This window comes from Macrobrachium nipponense, chromosome 11, assembly GCF_015104395.2.
Source record: "Macrobrachium nipponense isolate FS-2020 chromosome 11, ASM1510439v2, whole genome shotgun sequence".
In the NCBI taxonomy this organism is placed as follows: domain Eukaryota; kingdom Metazoa; phylum Arthropoda; class Malacostraca; order Decapoda; family Palaemonidae; genus Macrobrachium; species Macrobrachium nipponense.
Window position 1 is genome coordinate 18,585,343 of NC_061087.1, and position 16,708 is coordinate 18,602,050.

At 41.0% G+C, this 16,708-nt stretch overlaps 1 long non-coding RNA gene across 4 annotated transcripts in view; it reads left to right on the forward strand.

The window, feature by feature from the left end:
- LOC135215377 (uncharacterized) overlaps positions 1-16,708 on the forward strand; it is a 424,575-nt gene that overhangs the window by 20,623 nt on the left and 387,244 nt on the right. The window lies entirely within an intron of this gene.

Sequence of the window (16,708 nt, forward strand, 5' to 3'; positions counted from 1 at the left end):
TCGGAAAGGAAGATACATGTCCGTGCTCTAGATAATGTATCGCACGGGAGAGAAACAAAACATAATATTCTTTGATAGATAATAACTAGACCATTACGAAATACTCGACTATTCACTACGGGCTGCTCTAGGAGCAAGAGCCCGTGCTGTCATAAGGCCAGCTTAATCTCAAGCAACAACATCGTCTATTCTTAATTCACTTTCTTTTCGAAGTCTTTCTCTACCGGTCATCGAAAGGTTTTCCTGAACAAGAAGTAGTGAATGTGCAACAGAAAGCTACAGGTCACTGCATGTCAGTGAATATGTAATCGGGAAAATGGCTATTGTTTCCACTCACGTCACCATTCAGATTAAACTTTTCAAGTAACACGGGACACCTGAACTGGAAGTTGCTAGGAGTGCCTAAAAGGTTAGAACAGATGTCAGGCTTATGAAATAACACGCGTCAAGTAATAAAACGGACTGGATTTTAGTTTCCTATAAAAGAAAACTAGTAATGAGTTGGCTATTTGCCTGTCCGTCCGCACTTTTTCTGTCCGCCCTCTGATCTTGAAAAATACTGAGGCTAGAGGTCTGCAAATTGGTATGTTGATCAACCACTCTCCAGTCATCAAAGATACCAAATTACAGGCCCCTAGCCTTAGCAGATTCGATTTTATTTAGGGTTAAAGTTAGCTATGATTGTGCATCTGGCACCGCTGTATGTGCCAATAACATAAGCCACCACCGGTGCGTGGCTGAAAGGTTCATGGGCCTCTGGTGAGACTTTCTGTACAGAAAAATATTGTTATTTTTATTTGTGACTGTTCTTTTTCATATCGGGGTTGACAACATTTCTAGGCCTGGTGCATATCGGAGGGAAGGGGTTTAGGGGAAGGCTGGTGTCCGGGGCTCTCCTTTCCTCATAAAGATGCTTAAGTTACTTTGTGTTAGGTCACGATAGGCAACATATATATATACTTTGCGCTGCCATATAAGTTGTAGTTAATGAAGCAGTTTGACCGTTTATGTAAATATTTAGACCCCTGTGAGTCATATAGAACGCATCTTTAGGGTTGCAGTGTTTTAAATATGAAATTCATATAAGAAATTTTACACATGAAATTCATGTTGGAAGTTTTACATATGAAATTTATACAGAAAATTTTACATATGATATATTATTATGGGAAATTTTGTATTTGAAATTCGTTATGTAGTTTTATATATAAAATACATGTTGGAATTTTTGCATATGAAATTCATACAAAAATTTTGCATGTGATATCCATATGGGAATTTTCACATTTGAAATTCGTTATGTAGTTTTATATATGAAATACATGTTGGAGGTTTTACATATGAATTCATGTTGGAAGTTTTACATATGGAATGCATATAGAAAGTTTTACGTAGGAAGTTACTTGGCCGCCTATTTTAGTTGTTATTCTTTTAACTCTGCCTTGCATGCTGTATTTGTTGGTAATCTATGCATATTTCCTTCTATTTCATTTACATGATAAGACCCTGTAGAAGTGTATTTATTCAAGTTTAAATGTAACTGTTGAGGAAGAAACAACTTGGAGTGAATAGCATGATAAATGTTCATGGGATTTCATATATATATATTAATATAGATATATATATATATATAGATCTATATATATATAATCTATATATTATATATATATATATAGATATATTATAAGATATATATATATATATTATATATACATATATATATAATCTATATTATATATATATATATATTATATATATATATATAATATATTTATATGTGTGTGTGTGTGTGTGTATGTGTGCAAATACAACCTCATGTTACCAGTAGCATCGGGTGCATTAGTAACCTCACATACGTCATAAAAAAAAAAAAAAAAAAAAAAAAAAAAAAAAAAAAAAAAAAACAAAAAAAAAAAAAAAAAAAAAAAAAAAAAAAGTAAAAAAAAAGTAGGTATTACATGCACAAAACTCGGTTGGACACTAAAAGACGCAAAAAAAAAAGAAAAAAAAAAAATTAGAGGAGAATGGGGCCGCAGTTCGGGCGGGGGCGGGGGGTTGCCAAAACGAAAGCGCACAAACGCACAAACATTATACAATGCTATCACAAAATGCCTCGCAGGTTTACCAGAACCCAAAACAAAAAATGGGGAAAAAACTTTTTTTTTTTTTTTTTCAAACAATTCATGTTTTATCTTTGCAACACAGACGGTCTTTTGTGCTGCATCCCATAAAAAAAGAACAAAGAGAGAGAGAGAGAGAGAGAGAGAGAGAGAAATTACAAATGAAAGCCGTACAGAGAGACCTGACGCGAGTTAGATACGTGTGAAACCTTTTTATCTTTTCTTATTTTGCTTCTTTACATTTCCATTCGACTTCTTTCTCCTTGAATTATTTCATTCATATCCTGTCCTTCAGCCTTTGACCCTCTATTTATGCATTTATGCACACCTAGATAATTTGCTATTGCTACGGGGAACTGTAAATTACCTTGAATCGTCTGTTTAAAATTTTATTGTTCCAAATAAATGCTGATATTACAGATACATACGCAAACACATGCATGTATATCAACCATGCATATATACACATATATTGGTAGAATTCTCGTTAGCAAACGTACAAAGATTTGTCTCAAGGGTAAGTGTGGGCAGATGGGCACGCTCTGTTAAAATTATGCCCATTGCACCTCTCTCGATATGAGCATTGAATCACGTACGTGAAAAGCGCATTCTATGGTGGTTGCATAAACGGATATATATATATATATATATATATATATATATATATATATATATATATATATATATATATATATATATAGTATATATATATATATATATATATATATATATATATATATATAGTATACATACATGCATACATACATACATACATACATATATATTATAAAGTGTATAATATATATGTGTGTTATATATATATATTTATATATTTATATATATATATATGTATGTATGTATGTATGTATGTATGTATGTGTGTGTATGTGCGCGTGTGTGAATGAATGTAAGTTTCTGTTTGTGTGCTGAGGCATACTATTGTATTGTTTCATTATAACCTGGAAGATAATTTTTTTATGAAAAAAAAAACAGTTTATAGCTATAGGTAAACATTTCGCATCTCAACAAGCATACCAATCCAACTATACAGGTCCCTTGGAGAGACATAATTTGAAATTATTATTTTTTTTTTTTACGTAAGTTCCTTGTTATAATAACGTAATGTTTTCTGATAGACAGTTTAGTTTGCATTCTTCATTCTGATTTCTTTCTACTTAGCTATCCAACTTTTTAGTTTTCTGTAAAAGAAAACTATTGAGATGGTTGTTTGTCTGTCCTTCCACACTTTTTCTGTCCGGCCACAGATCTTCAAACCTACGGGTGCTAGAGAGCTGCAAATTGGTATGTTGATCACCCATCCTCCTATCACCACACATACCAAATTGCAGCCCTCTAGCCTTAGAAGTGTTTCTTTTATTTAAGGTTGAAATTTTAACCATGAGCGTGCGTCTGGCACCTCTTTACGTGCCTACAACATAGGGCGCAGCTGTGACTTTCACGGGCCGTTTGTTGAGAGTTTCATACAGCATTATACGCGTACAGAAAACTCGATTTTTTTTCCTTACTTTGTCTTGCTATAATTTCAATTTTTTATCATGACCTAATCTCCTGGCGAACTGCATTAGAGTCAAGAAATTGGACCATGCTAATTCTTGATTTTTATAAGTTCCATTATGTTGTTTGATGTGTAGAAATAGCTTCTTAAAATAAAGAGAGGTTTGTGACTTCAAAAACAGTTGAATGAAAATGATGCAGATGAACCTTTTCGTGTTTCCTCATATAAACCGTCGTGGTTTTGATAATAAGAAAAATGTTGGACTGTTGCTACGAGAGCTTGGGAACGGTTTTCCGATAGACATTGTCTGGCATGAAAGACCCAGAGGCTCTCCTGGAGTCTTGGAATAACCTTGAGTTCTTTGTGCCCCTCAAAGAATAATGTTGGAAAATTAGCTGGAATTCTGTGAAATTCGTTTGGCGGTGACTAATCTTTATTAGTAGGTCAGCTTTCTTATATTTGATGGTGTATTTATATCAATATTACATTTAAAAGTGCTCGTTTTAAATCAGTCGTAAACGTCAAAGGGTTTCCAGGAGGGCGAAGTCTCTATGGTTGGATTGAAAACTGCATCAGTTCTATATAAGATTAAATTCGGGTAGTGTCTCGGTAGCATTTTGTTAACTAATAGTACTAATTGTTTTGGTAGCATTTTGGCAAAATTGCTACTCATTGTTGGCATTTTGTATGGGTTGAGGCTAATTTTGTAAACATGCCTCACGGGCTAATAGATTTATTGTCTCTTGCTGATTACTGTCGAGTTCCATATATATAATATATATATATATATATATATATATATATATTTATATATATATTATATATTATAATAATATATATTTCAAGTTTACTGATCGGGAGATGAGTACGCTACGGAATATCTGTATACCGGTCCCTCTCCAAGTATTAATCAAGAGCCTCTGTCACCTGATATTTCCATTTCCTGTTCTCTAATTTGCTGATCAGCTGAAAAATTTTAGTTTCATAACCATTTTATCGAACTCTAGCATATTGCATGCATGTAATGCCGTCAACGTTGTCCATTTGATTCAAGAGCTGTGGTAATAAGGCCCATTAGCATTACTGAAAAATGCGTTTCAATAAGAAGTTGTATTCGGTTTGTTTGCCCCTTTTGTAAAGTTGTTCGATGCAGAGCCACAGCGAAGTCATTTTTAAGGACTTAAGGCATGTCATAGTTCACCGTGAGTGTAGCGTAGAGTTATTTTCTTTCAGTCTGTGTCTCACACAAACACAAACGCAAACAACACAAGCACGCATATCGGTGTATCGTAGAATCAGGATATATAAAAATATTAATTAAAGCTAACAGTTGTTATACAGATATCGGTATGTATGTGAGTGCGTATCTGTATGAACGCGTATGAGGATGTATGCATGTGCTGTGTTTATGTGAGTACATGTCTTTTTATAGACTTTTAAGGTGCATAAGAAGAGTTTCATTAAATTTCAATCTATTCCCTAATTTTTCGTTTTCTCCTCCATCCGAATCCGAAACCTTGCCAGGTAAAGCTAATCCAAATTTTATCTTCTTGAGAAGTTAATATTCGCGGCATCGAACTGAAGATGCCGGTACTCTGAGATAGATAACTTTTTTACCAAGTGATTATTGGATTTTGAAGACCAAGTCACTTATGTTGATGAAATTAATTTGGGAGTGAAACATGACCTTGCTCGTTTTTATTAATAAGCCCTAGGCTCTTTTCCAGTAGGGCTTCGTCTGCTGCCTCTTCAAAAAGGAATAAGAGAAACAATTTGATTGAATTTTTTAAAATGAAAAACTTTTCTTCGTTCGCTTTGAATGAGAGTCTTGTTTCTTTAAGATGAAAGGGATGTTTTCCAGGACTAAAGTGGTAGCTGTTCTTTCTATCTGAAATCTTTTTCATTTTGAAAAAAAAAGTCACTACCCAGCATACTGTGATATATATCAATACACACTCACGTATATCAATACAAATCAAGTATGACTGCGCGGGAGGCAACAATAACCCATTCAGAATCGGAGCCTGAACATTTAACAGACGTGAGAATATGTTGCATAGAAATTATATATTCACATGCCGGCCTAAGCTTTCAATATTCAGAGAGATATTTTCACCTTTGGGACTTACGAACGTCTGGTCAGATGTCTGTCAACTGAACAGACATAAATTCAGTTAGTAAGTGTTGTAAACTGAAGATTGAGGCGTGGAGAATGTTGTTTGTTCTACAAAGCTTGGTTTGACAAAAGTATTGTAAATTCTAACGCAATCATCTGCAACTGGGCTTAGAATATAAATAATTTCAGTGTAAGATTTTATTAATTTAATAGAATTAATATTCGCATCTTTCTCATGTCCCATATGTAGAGAATACATTACTAATTGGCGATATGAATGAACATATTGGGCAAGACAGAACAGGCATAGAGAGCATATTGGGAGCATTTAGCATTGGAGACAGAAATAGAGAAGGAGAAAACATAATTGATTTTTGCATACAAAACCAGATGTCCATTATGAACTTTTTCTATAACCATAGAGACAGCCACAAATGGACGTGGTACCGATAGAACTCGGCTTTAGGAGCATATACTGAAAAATCAATGATTGATTTGGCAATAACAAAAATATGGTCAGAGATGTAAAAAAGCATCCCCTCTGTGTCATTCGATTCAGATCTCAGGCTTCTCTTAATTAAATTAAAGATGATGAAACCCAAACCAATTAAAAGCCAAGTGAGAGAAAGGTTTATTGTAGAGAATATGAGAGAAGAGGAGTGCTTAGTTAGATATCAAAACGAAATAAGTAGAGCTAAACAAATGCAACAGGAGAGCAATGACCCAAATGAAAAATGGACACACTTTAAAATGGCTGTAGTGGGTGCTGCCAATAATACAGTGCAGAAGAAAAGAGTTCGAGGTAAGAGGAAAAAACAAACTACTTGGTGGACCCCCACACAAAAGTCCACTGTTGCAAACAAAATGAAACTCTTCAGAAAATGGATGAAAAATTTGAACTTGGAAGATCACAATAATATAAAAAAAGCCTCGAGAGAAACAGGAAGCATAAAAGCTCAAACAAAAAGAGAAACATGGGAAAGAATAGGGGAAGGTCTGGGAAATGATCTCCAGGGTACCAGAAAACTTATATATAGCACTGCCAAAAACTATAGAAAGGGAAGTCAACCACCCACTTATGTAATCAAAGACCCTATGGATGGGACAATTTTAACCGAACCCCGAGAGATTGAATCAGGATGGAAACATCACTTTGAAACACTACTAAACACGAAAACAATGAATTAGGATGGAAACATCACTTTGAAACACTACTAAACAACGAAAACAATGATCTTGAAGAGCATGTAGAATTTGATGTGGTTGGGGATGCAGAACCTGACATAACAACACTGGAAGTAAAAAATGCCCTCAAGAGGATGAGAAATGGTAAGGCCTCTGGAGTGGATACAATACCTGCAGAGCTCCTTAAAAACATGGGGGAGGATGGAGTCATCTGGCTACTAGAGCTAATCGACATACTCTGGAATGGACAAATACCACCTGAAGACTGGAGAAGAGATCTAATATGCCCAATCTATAAAAAATGTGGCAAGACAAATTGCAGCAATTATAGAGGAATATCCCTAATGTCACATGCTTTTAAAGTATGTGAAAGAATACTTGAAACTAGATTGAGAGGATATGTTGAACCAAAGCTGGGTGAATGGCAAAATGGTTTTCGACCAGGAAGAGGGACAACCGATATGATTTTCTCCCTCAAGAAGATATTTGAGAAGAGCTGGGAATGGGACAGGGACAGATATACTGCTTTTATAGATCTAGAAAAATCTTTTGATAGAGTACCAAGAATGAAAATATGGGATGTCCTAAAAGACCCTTACTATGGAATCCCTGAGAAACTTATAAGAGCAATTTATAACACCTATCAAAACATCAGATCCAGAGTAAAAACAAATCAAGAGAATGAAGACTGGTTTGAATTTAAATCAGGAGTAAGACAGGGCAGCGTTCTTTCTCCACTTCTTATTATATTATTCCTAGATAAATGTATGAGGGAACGAGGTTAGGATGAAGTTGCAGATATGACCATCAACCTTATGTATACAGATGACCATGCAATGATAGCCCCCAGCGCAGAATCTCTCTAAGAAAACGTCAACAACTGGAATGCGATCTTAACAGCTAATGGAATGCGGATTAACCAGGATAAGACAGAGATCATGCACCTATCTCGAACACCAAGTAACGTAGATGTAGAATTAGAGGGTCAGACATTGAACCAGTGTAGAAATTTCAAATACTTAGGAGTAGAGTTTAGTGACCAAAACGATTCAAAAGTGGAAATAACTACCCGAATACAGAAATTCAGTAACAATTTGTAATTGCTCTACCCACTAATGAAAGACAGAAATATACCTCGTAATAAGAAAACCATAATATACCTCACTATTTCAAGACCAATATTGACTTATGGCCATGAATCATGGACATTAACATCAAGAACTAGAAGCCAACTTCAAGCAGCTGAATTGAAAGCCCTAAGACTCATAAAAGGTGTAACAAGACTGGATAGGCTAAGAAATGAAAACATTAGATGAGAATTGGAAGTGGTGGGGATACTAGATTTTGTGGAGAGAGGACAGCTTAGATGGTTTGGACACACCAAAAGAATGGAGGAGGAGCGATATCCTTTAAGGATTTTGGAATGGACACCGGAAGAAAGGAGACCGGTAGGAAGACCAAAAATGAGATGGCTACAAAACATAGAGAGAGGAGTAGAAAGGATTATGCTAAGTTCAGCTGAATTCGTAATTGTGCTTCAAAATTTAATGATAAAAAACACATTTTTCACAAGGTACCCAAAATGTAGAGTAATTAGATCTTGGAGAGTGTTTATTATTATTATTATTATTATTATTATTATATTATTATTTTATTAAAATTTTGTTAAAAATGAACTGCTGCTTCAGCACTATTAATCTTAAAAAGAGTCCTTCTCTATCTTTCTGATGACGGCTTTCTCGTTGTTGCTTAGACTGGCGAGCACGCACCAAAGGGCATGGTAAAATTCGGTTGAGTCATTTGATTTATTATTGCTTATACAATTCTCTCTCTCTCTCTCTCTCTCTCTCTCTCTCTAACGCGACGTTTCCTCCTGATCGACAGGACATTATCAAGCGATAACTGCTGAGGGATCTGAATTCCAGTGGCGAGTCCTTCTCCTTTATTGTGGTGTTGCGAGCTCTCCAGTACGGTCAGAGCACTTCTCCGGTAGGTCGAGTTTTTATTGGTTCCCGGGAAGGTGACTCATACGGCGGGCGTTGACAAGTCTTGCAGACCTTCTCAGGTAGGGGTATCACCGGGAGCCTCTTGATTGGCTTCTACCTGCGTGACGTCACCCCTGGTATTATTCTCATGTCCGGTGTTCGTTCCATGCGCGCTGGTACTTTCGTTAGGGGGGTAGGGGTGTGGTCCTACCTCACACACGTCGGTATCAGGAACGCTTCTTGGGTGGTATTGAGGGGAGGCTTTTTTCCTCGAGGATGAGCAGCGCTTCTAGGAGACGCAGACGTCGTGGGTCAGGTGCTCTCCCATGATCTAATATTCCTGACGATGTCGGTTCTCTCCGTGATGTTTCTGCGGTGTACTGCAAAGGGCGTGCTGCCTAATGGCGACCTCCTGGGCGTGGCAGGAAATCCTTTTTGACAGGCGCATAGTCGTCATGCCGATGTAAATCCCAGGGCATCCTTGGGCGGGGCATACGTATCGGTAGACGACGTTGGACTGCTTCAGGGGGTCTCCTGCCGGTGGGGAGGGGTTGTTCTTAATCAGGAGGTCTTTCGTACGCCGATTCTTGTAGTAAATAATGAGGGACACTCTCTTTCGTTCCTCCATGGGGCGGACGTGTTCCTCTATTATTTTCTTCATGGCTGCTTCTTCTTCCTTGTATTGGTGGTGCATGAAGGCTTTTATAGAAAAGTTTGATATCCTCCGGGGCGGAATGTTCCTTCTCTCTTCCTCCGTCATGTACCACTTGTCAAGGGCGGCTCGAGTTTCTCGGTTTACAAGTTTGTTCGAGTACCCATTGTTTTTAAATTAGCATCTGGGATGTCCGGTCGAGTTCGAGGTGTGTGTCCTGCCACGTCGAACAGTGCGAGAGGGCCCTCCATGACGAAGGCCCTGACGGTGGTGGTCTTGAACCGCGCAGGACACTCGCTAATCACCATTCAGACAAAGTCCGAGGTTCGTAGCTTTGTGTAAACGGTAGTCGCCAACTTCTGATTCGTCTTCGTGACAAGGACGTCGAGGAAGGGGAGCCGATCGTTGCTGCTGTACTCGACAGTGAAGTTGAGTGCGCTGTTCTGCAGGAACTGCTGCCGAAGGGCTTCTACCTCCTCCTCGCAGTCGGCTTGCACGAAGATGTCATCGATGTAGCGTGCGTATGTGCGGGGACATCTGTGTTGCGAGAAGACCCTTTCTTCCACCTCTCCCATGTAGAAGTTTAGCGAAGAAGGACTCCTAAGGGGGACCCCATCGCTACGCCGTCCTTCTGGCGGTACATCTGTCCTCGGTGGGTGGTGAAAAGGGGCTCTCTTCGTACAGATATCCAGCAGGGTTCTTAAGGAGTCTTCTGGGATGTTAGGGGGTCTCATATCGGGATTCCTCCTATATACCCGCTCCATGATGATCCCTATCGTCTCGTCGACTGGGACGTTGGTGAATAGGGACTCAACGTCTAAGGACGCCATGGTTCCCGCACCGGGGGAGTCGCGGATTTTCTCCAAAATTCAAACCACCGATGAGGTGAGGCAGTACCTGGAAGGGGATATAGGGGGTCAGAATTTTATTAAGGCGTTTGGCCAGAGCGTAAGTCGGGGCGGGCGTTTGGCTGATGATCGGGCGTAGGGGGTTGCCTTCCTTGTGGGTCTTCACGTTCCCGTAAAGGTAGCCGAGGCTCGTAGTCACCTTGGATGGGCGGGGTAGGTGTGTGGCATTCGTAGCGCATTCACGGCTGCGATGACCCGGTTGGCGTCGCGTTTGATGTCTTCCGTGGGGTTCTTCGTAGTCTCTCGAGCTTAGAGACATCAGAGACAAGATGGCGTCGAGTTTCTCGAAGTATTCGAGGTGCTGATGAGCACGAACGCGGCTGTCTTGTCTGCACGCCTTACGGTGATGTCTTCTTTCTTCTTCAGATCTGCGGCTGCCTCCTTCATCTCTTTTTGGTGTAGATACCGCTCGAGTATGACCCCCTGTCCGTAAGGGCCTCTGCTAGCAGAAGAGGTTGAAGGGCGTCCGTCGTTGTTAGGATCTTCTTTGCTTCCAACTGCTGAATCGAGTCGAGGAGCATCTCAATCTCCAGGCGTTTCTCGTGTTTCTTCGGTTTTGACATGAAGTGGCAGTTTAGTCCGAGGTTTAATATGTCATTTTGTTCAGGGGTGGGCTGGTATGGAGTGAGGTTGATATACCTCTGTGTCTTTTCTTGAATGCGTAGCTTACCGCCGTTGAGGGCGACAAGCTTGCGGGTTAGGGGTATCTACACCAAAGAGATGAAGGAGGCAGCCGCAGATCTGAAGAAGAAAGAAGACATCACCGTAAGGCGTGCAGACAAGACAGCCGCGTTCGTGCTCATCAGCACCTCGGAATACTTCGAGAAACTCGACGCCATCTTGTCTGATGTCTCTAAGTTCGAGAGACTTACGAAGAACCCCACGGAAGACATCAAACGCGACGCCAACCGGGTCATCGCAGCCGTGAATGCCGCTACAAATGCCACACACCTCCCGCCCATCCAAGGTGACTACAGCCTCGGCTACCTTTACGGGAACGTGAAGACCCACAAGGAAGGCAACCCCCTACGCCCGATCATCAGCCAAACGCCCGCCCCGACTTACGCTCTGGCCAAACGCCTTAATAAAATTCTGACCCCCTATATCCCCCTCCAGGTACTGCCTCACCTCATCGGTGGGAATTTTTGAGAAAATCCGCGACTCCCCCGGTGCGGGAACCATGGCGTCCTTAGACGTTGAGTCCCTATTCACCAACGTCCCAGTCGACGAGACGATAGGGATCATCATGGAGCGGGTATATAGGAATCCCGATATGAGACCCCCTAACATCCCAGAAGACTCCTTAAGAACCCTGCTGGATATCTGTACGAAGAGAGCCCCTTTACTTTCACCACCCACCGAGGACAGATGCACCGCCAGAAGGACGGCGTAGCGATGGGGTCCCCCTTAGGAGTCCTCTTCGCTAAACTTCTACATGGGAGAGGTGGAAGAAAGGGTCTTCTCGCAACACGATGTCCCCCGCACATACGCACGCTACATCGATTGACATCTTCATGCAAGCCGACTGCGAGGATGAGGTAGAAGCCCTTCGGCAGCAGTTCCTGCAGAACAGCGCACTCAACTTCACTGTCGAGTACAGCAGCAACGATCGGCTCCCTTCCTCGACGTCCTTGTCACGAAGACGAATCAGAAGTTGGCGACTACCGTTTACACCGAAAAGCTACGAACCCTCGGACTTTGTCTGAATGGTGATAGCGAGTGTCCTGACGGTTCAAGACCACCACCGTCAGGGCCTTCGTCAGGAGGGCCCTCTCGCATGTTCGACGTGGCAGGACACACACCTCGAACTCGACCGAGCATCCCAGATGCTAATTAACAATGTGGGTACTCGAACAAACTCGTAAACCGAGAAACTCGAGCCGCCCTTGACAAGTGGTACATGACGGAGGAAGAGAAGAAGGAACATTCCGCCCCCGGAGGATATCAAAACTTTTCTATAAAGCCTTCATGCACCACCAATACAAGGAAGAAGAAGCAGCCATGAAGAAAATAATAGAGGAACACGTCCGCCCCATGGAGGAAACGAAAGAGAGTGTCCCTCATTATTTACTACCAAACAGAATCGGCGTACGAAAGACCCTCCTGATGAAGAACAACCCCTCCCCACCGGCAGGAGACCCCCCTGAAGCAGTCCAACGTCGTCTACCGATACGTATGCCCCGCCCAAGGGTGCCCTGGGATTTACATCGGCATGACGACTATGCGCCTGTCAAAAAGGATTTCCTGCCACGCCCAGGAGGGCGCCATTAGGCAGCACGCCCTTGCAGTACACCGCAGAAACATCACGAGAGACGACATCGTCAGGAATATTAAGATCATCGGGAGAGCACCTGACCCACGACGTCTGCGTCTCCTAGAAGCGCTGCTCATCCTCGAGGAAAAGCCTCCCCTCAATACCACCCAAGAAGCGTTCCTGATACCGACGTGTGTGAGGAGGACACACCCCTCCCCCCCTAACGAAAGTACCAGCGCGCATGGAACGAACACCGGACATGAGAATAATACCAGGGGTGACGTCACGCAGGTAGAAGCCAATCAAGAGGCTCCCGGTGATACCCCCTACCTGAGAAGGTCTGCAAGACTTGTCAACGCCCGCGCCGTATGAGGTCACCTTCCCCGGGAGAAAAAAAACCAATAAAAAACTCCGACCTATCGGAGAAGTCTCTGACCGTTAACTGGAGAGCTCGCAACACCACAATAAAAGGAGAAGGACTCGCCACTGGCCCGACTAACTTATGCATTCTGAGACATGAAACAAAACTACAGTCTCTGACATACAGAATAGACCAGAGAAACACGTCCATCCTGCTAAAAACCTTAAAAAATGAAAGGAACTGTCCACTAAAAAGAGAGATCAAAAAGTGCATTGATCTCCACAAAAGATCTAGACCCACCAGACATACTCTGGCAACCTTTTAGAAAACACTGAGAAGAGTAGGCATGCAAAAGCATGCTGCTGACATCAGAGAAGACTCTCCTCTTGCTGAGTATGTAGAAACAGCACCCTGGAAATCAGAACTCTTCAATATCAACTACACAGTCCTACCGGCAAGCAAAGAAGCAGCACCGTTCAACAGCTGAAACAAGCAGCACAAGATTCAATAAGGAAAACGACAGCCACAAATGAATACTTTACAGATGGATCAGTAGACCTCAGCATTCCTGCAGCGGCAGCAGGAGTCTACTCAACATCACTAAAAGGGAGCTGGAGGCTCTCAGATAACGCCTCCACTCTACAGACTGAGGCTGATAGCAATCGCTAAAGCGCTAGAAGACTCTCAACACAAACCAGGAAAACACAACTATTCACCGACTCAAAAGGAGCAATACAAGCCATCACAAAAGGCAAAGCAAAAGAAAATATAAAACTCCTGACAAGTATATGGGCAATTGCTAACATCCACCAAATCAGAACAGACAGATTACTCTCAACTGGATTCCAAGTCACATAGGAATCCAAGGAAATGAGGAAGCAGACTCCCTAGCAAAGAGTGGGGTTCACATTAACAACATAGTATTAAAATCAGCCACTCACTGACTCAACTTAAAAGCAAAGCCTCAGCATACTGTCAAGTGCAAGAAGAAAGCAAAGTCAGGAGAGCGTCTTTGGAGGCTCTAACACTGCAAAGTGGTATGTAGACACCACCAGTCTGCAACCACATGACATTCCCAAAGATATGTCAAGAGCACTAGCAGTCATAATTCATCGTCTAAGGCTGGGATACCAATGCACTTGGCAAAAGATAGTAGGCGATCCCAGGCCATGTAAGTACTGCGAAAGAATTCCAGAAGAACCTCTAGAACACTACCTCTTAGACTGTCCAGAAACGGAGCAACTAAGAGATAGGTACATAGGAAATGAACGCACAACCACTCAAATCACAAAGCACATTCTAGCAAACACCCATGAATTAGCAGGTTTCCTATGCTCCTACACCACCTAGGTAGGAACAGAACACAACCCTGACTGACAGCACATGATGCAACAATCATGACCACTACCACATCCAACCTAACCCACATAACATGCAAGACAAAAGAAGACAAACCTCCTTAACAGACATCCCCATTCACCTCTTGCCTCCTTCATCACCCTCCCCACACGCTCATCACTATCCATCCACCACACTCACCAGACATCACACACCCCAAAGAAAGCGGACCGGAAAAGGAACATGTCTCAGAAATTCACGAGCTACCTTACTAGCTAACTGTGCCTACAACTCAAACCTTCATTCTTCCAATCTGTTGGTCTCTCCTACTAGCCAACACTTACTACTATCCAGCTTTTCCTACGACTGAAGGGTACCTTAGGGTTTAAAGGGTTTCAACCTTGCCCATCAAATCCTTCATTCAATATCAAATCACCTTCACCACATCATTCATTGATCACCAATAAAGATTGCATTATCTAAGCATCTCACATCTCATACTAATATGAATTACGGGCTGCTCTGTGAGCAAGAGCCCGTGCTGGCACAAGGCCAGCTTAATCTTAAACAACAACAACAACCACTGGCCCTTTACGGGCTGCTCTGTGAGCAAGAGCCCGTGCTGGCACAAGGCCAGCTTAATCTTAAACAACAACACTGGCCCGTGCTGACACAAGGTCAGCTAAATCAAAAACAACAAAACAACACTGGAATTCAGTCCCTCAGCAGTTATCGCTTGATAATGTCCTGTCGATCAGGAGGAAACGTCGCGTTAGAGAGAGAGAGAGAGAGAGAGAGAGAGAGAGAGAATTGTATAAGCAATAATAAATCAAATGACTCAACCGAATTTTACCATGCCCTTTGGTGCGTTGCTCGCCAGTCTAAGCAACAACGAGAAAGCCGTCATCAGAAAGATAGAGAAGACTCTTTATAAGATTAATAGTGCTGAAGCAGCAGTCATTTTTAACAAAACATGTCTACGAGAGGGTCTCCTTCCGAAGTATTATTATTATTATTATTATTATTATTATTATTATTATTATTATTATAAAATAGGCTCGATAGCTAAGGTACTTTCACAATGTTAAATTTAGGCATTTTTCTCTTGAAATGACCAGTATTCTAGAACTAAAATATAAGACATGGGAGAAATTTGTATTCGGGACATATTGTTCATAACATAGAAGAATTGTTGAACAAGGAAAATGCTCTGGAATGCGAATATAAAACTTTAAATGAATTTTTGAACCATGCAAACCGACCTGAACCAGAAAGTATGACTCGGAAAGAATATTTGTAGGAGACAAACCAGAAATTATTTTCTGGACTACTGAAGTTTAAAGAATTGCACTTGAGTCTCAGACAGATAAAAAAAAAAAAACTGTTCTTTTATGAGTTTTGGAATAAGGCTCTGGAATGTTGAAAGAAGTTAACTTTGAGACACCCTTGAAATACCATTTGTCGTTTTGTTTATGTATATTGGTGTTCAGTTGAACGTTCTGAACCTTTTTAGTTTTAGAATTTGACCTCTTAAGAGATTATTGCGACATACCGAGTATGGGAACACATTCCCTGTCTCTCTTCATTTACCTCGTAGATCTGACGTACGTATATGTCTTTCTAGCTCTGATGATTCTTTTCGGTTAAGGTATTCATCAGCAGTGAACGAAAGCCTACATCTTGTTCAGAACACTTAGTATTCCATGAGATACTTTCTTTCATGTGATATACACAGAACGTGAATGTACTAGGAGGTATCTTGCAAAACCAGCCATTGAATTTTTGCGTTTATTCAGACAAGATATTTTACGGAAGATCAAAAAGGCGTTCTTTCTCTCTCTCTCTTCTCTCTCTCTCTCTCTCTCTCTCTCTCTCTCTCTCTCTCTCTCTCTCAGCATATTTCTGAGTTTATCTCGTAATGAAATTCTTAGGATTAGTCTTCCCTCTCCATCTTTTGATTATGATAGAGCCTTTGAAGCTTAAGCTTGAATATACATAAAATGGCTTCCCTGCTTGACTAGTATCCAGTAATTCCTTTGTGGAGGTCGTTGACAACGCACATTACTGCAAGTATTTCAGTCTCGCTAAATATGCAGGTAACGTAACAAAACGTATTTTTATAACATGCAGCTCAACATATTATGCTAAATCCCAGTGTATTAACAGCGTCAGGGGGCCACTGGATGTTGAGATTTCCCAGATCTGGATCACAGGGTCTTCGCTCCGATGTATTTCATTTCTTACAGCTAAACAGCTAAACAATCTGCAATATT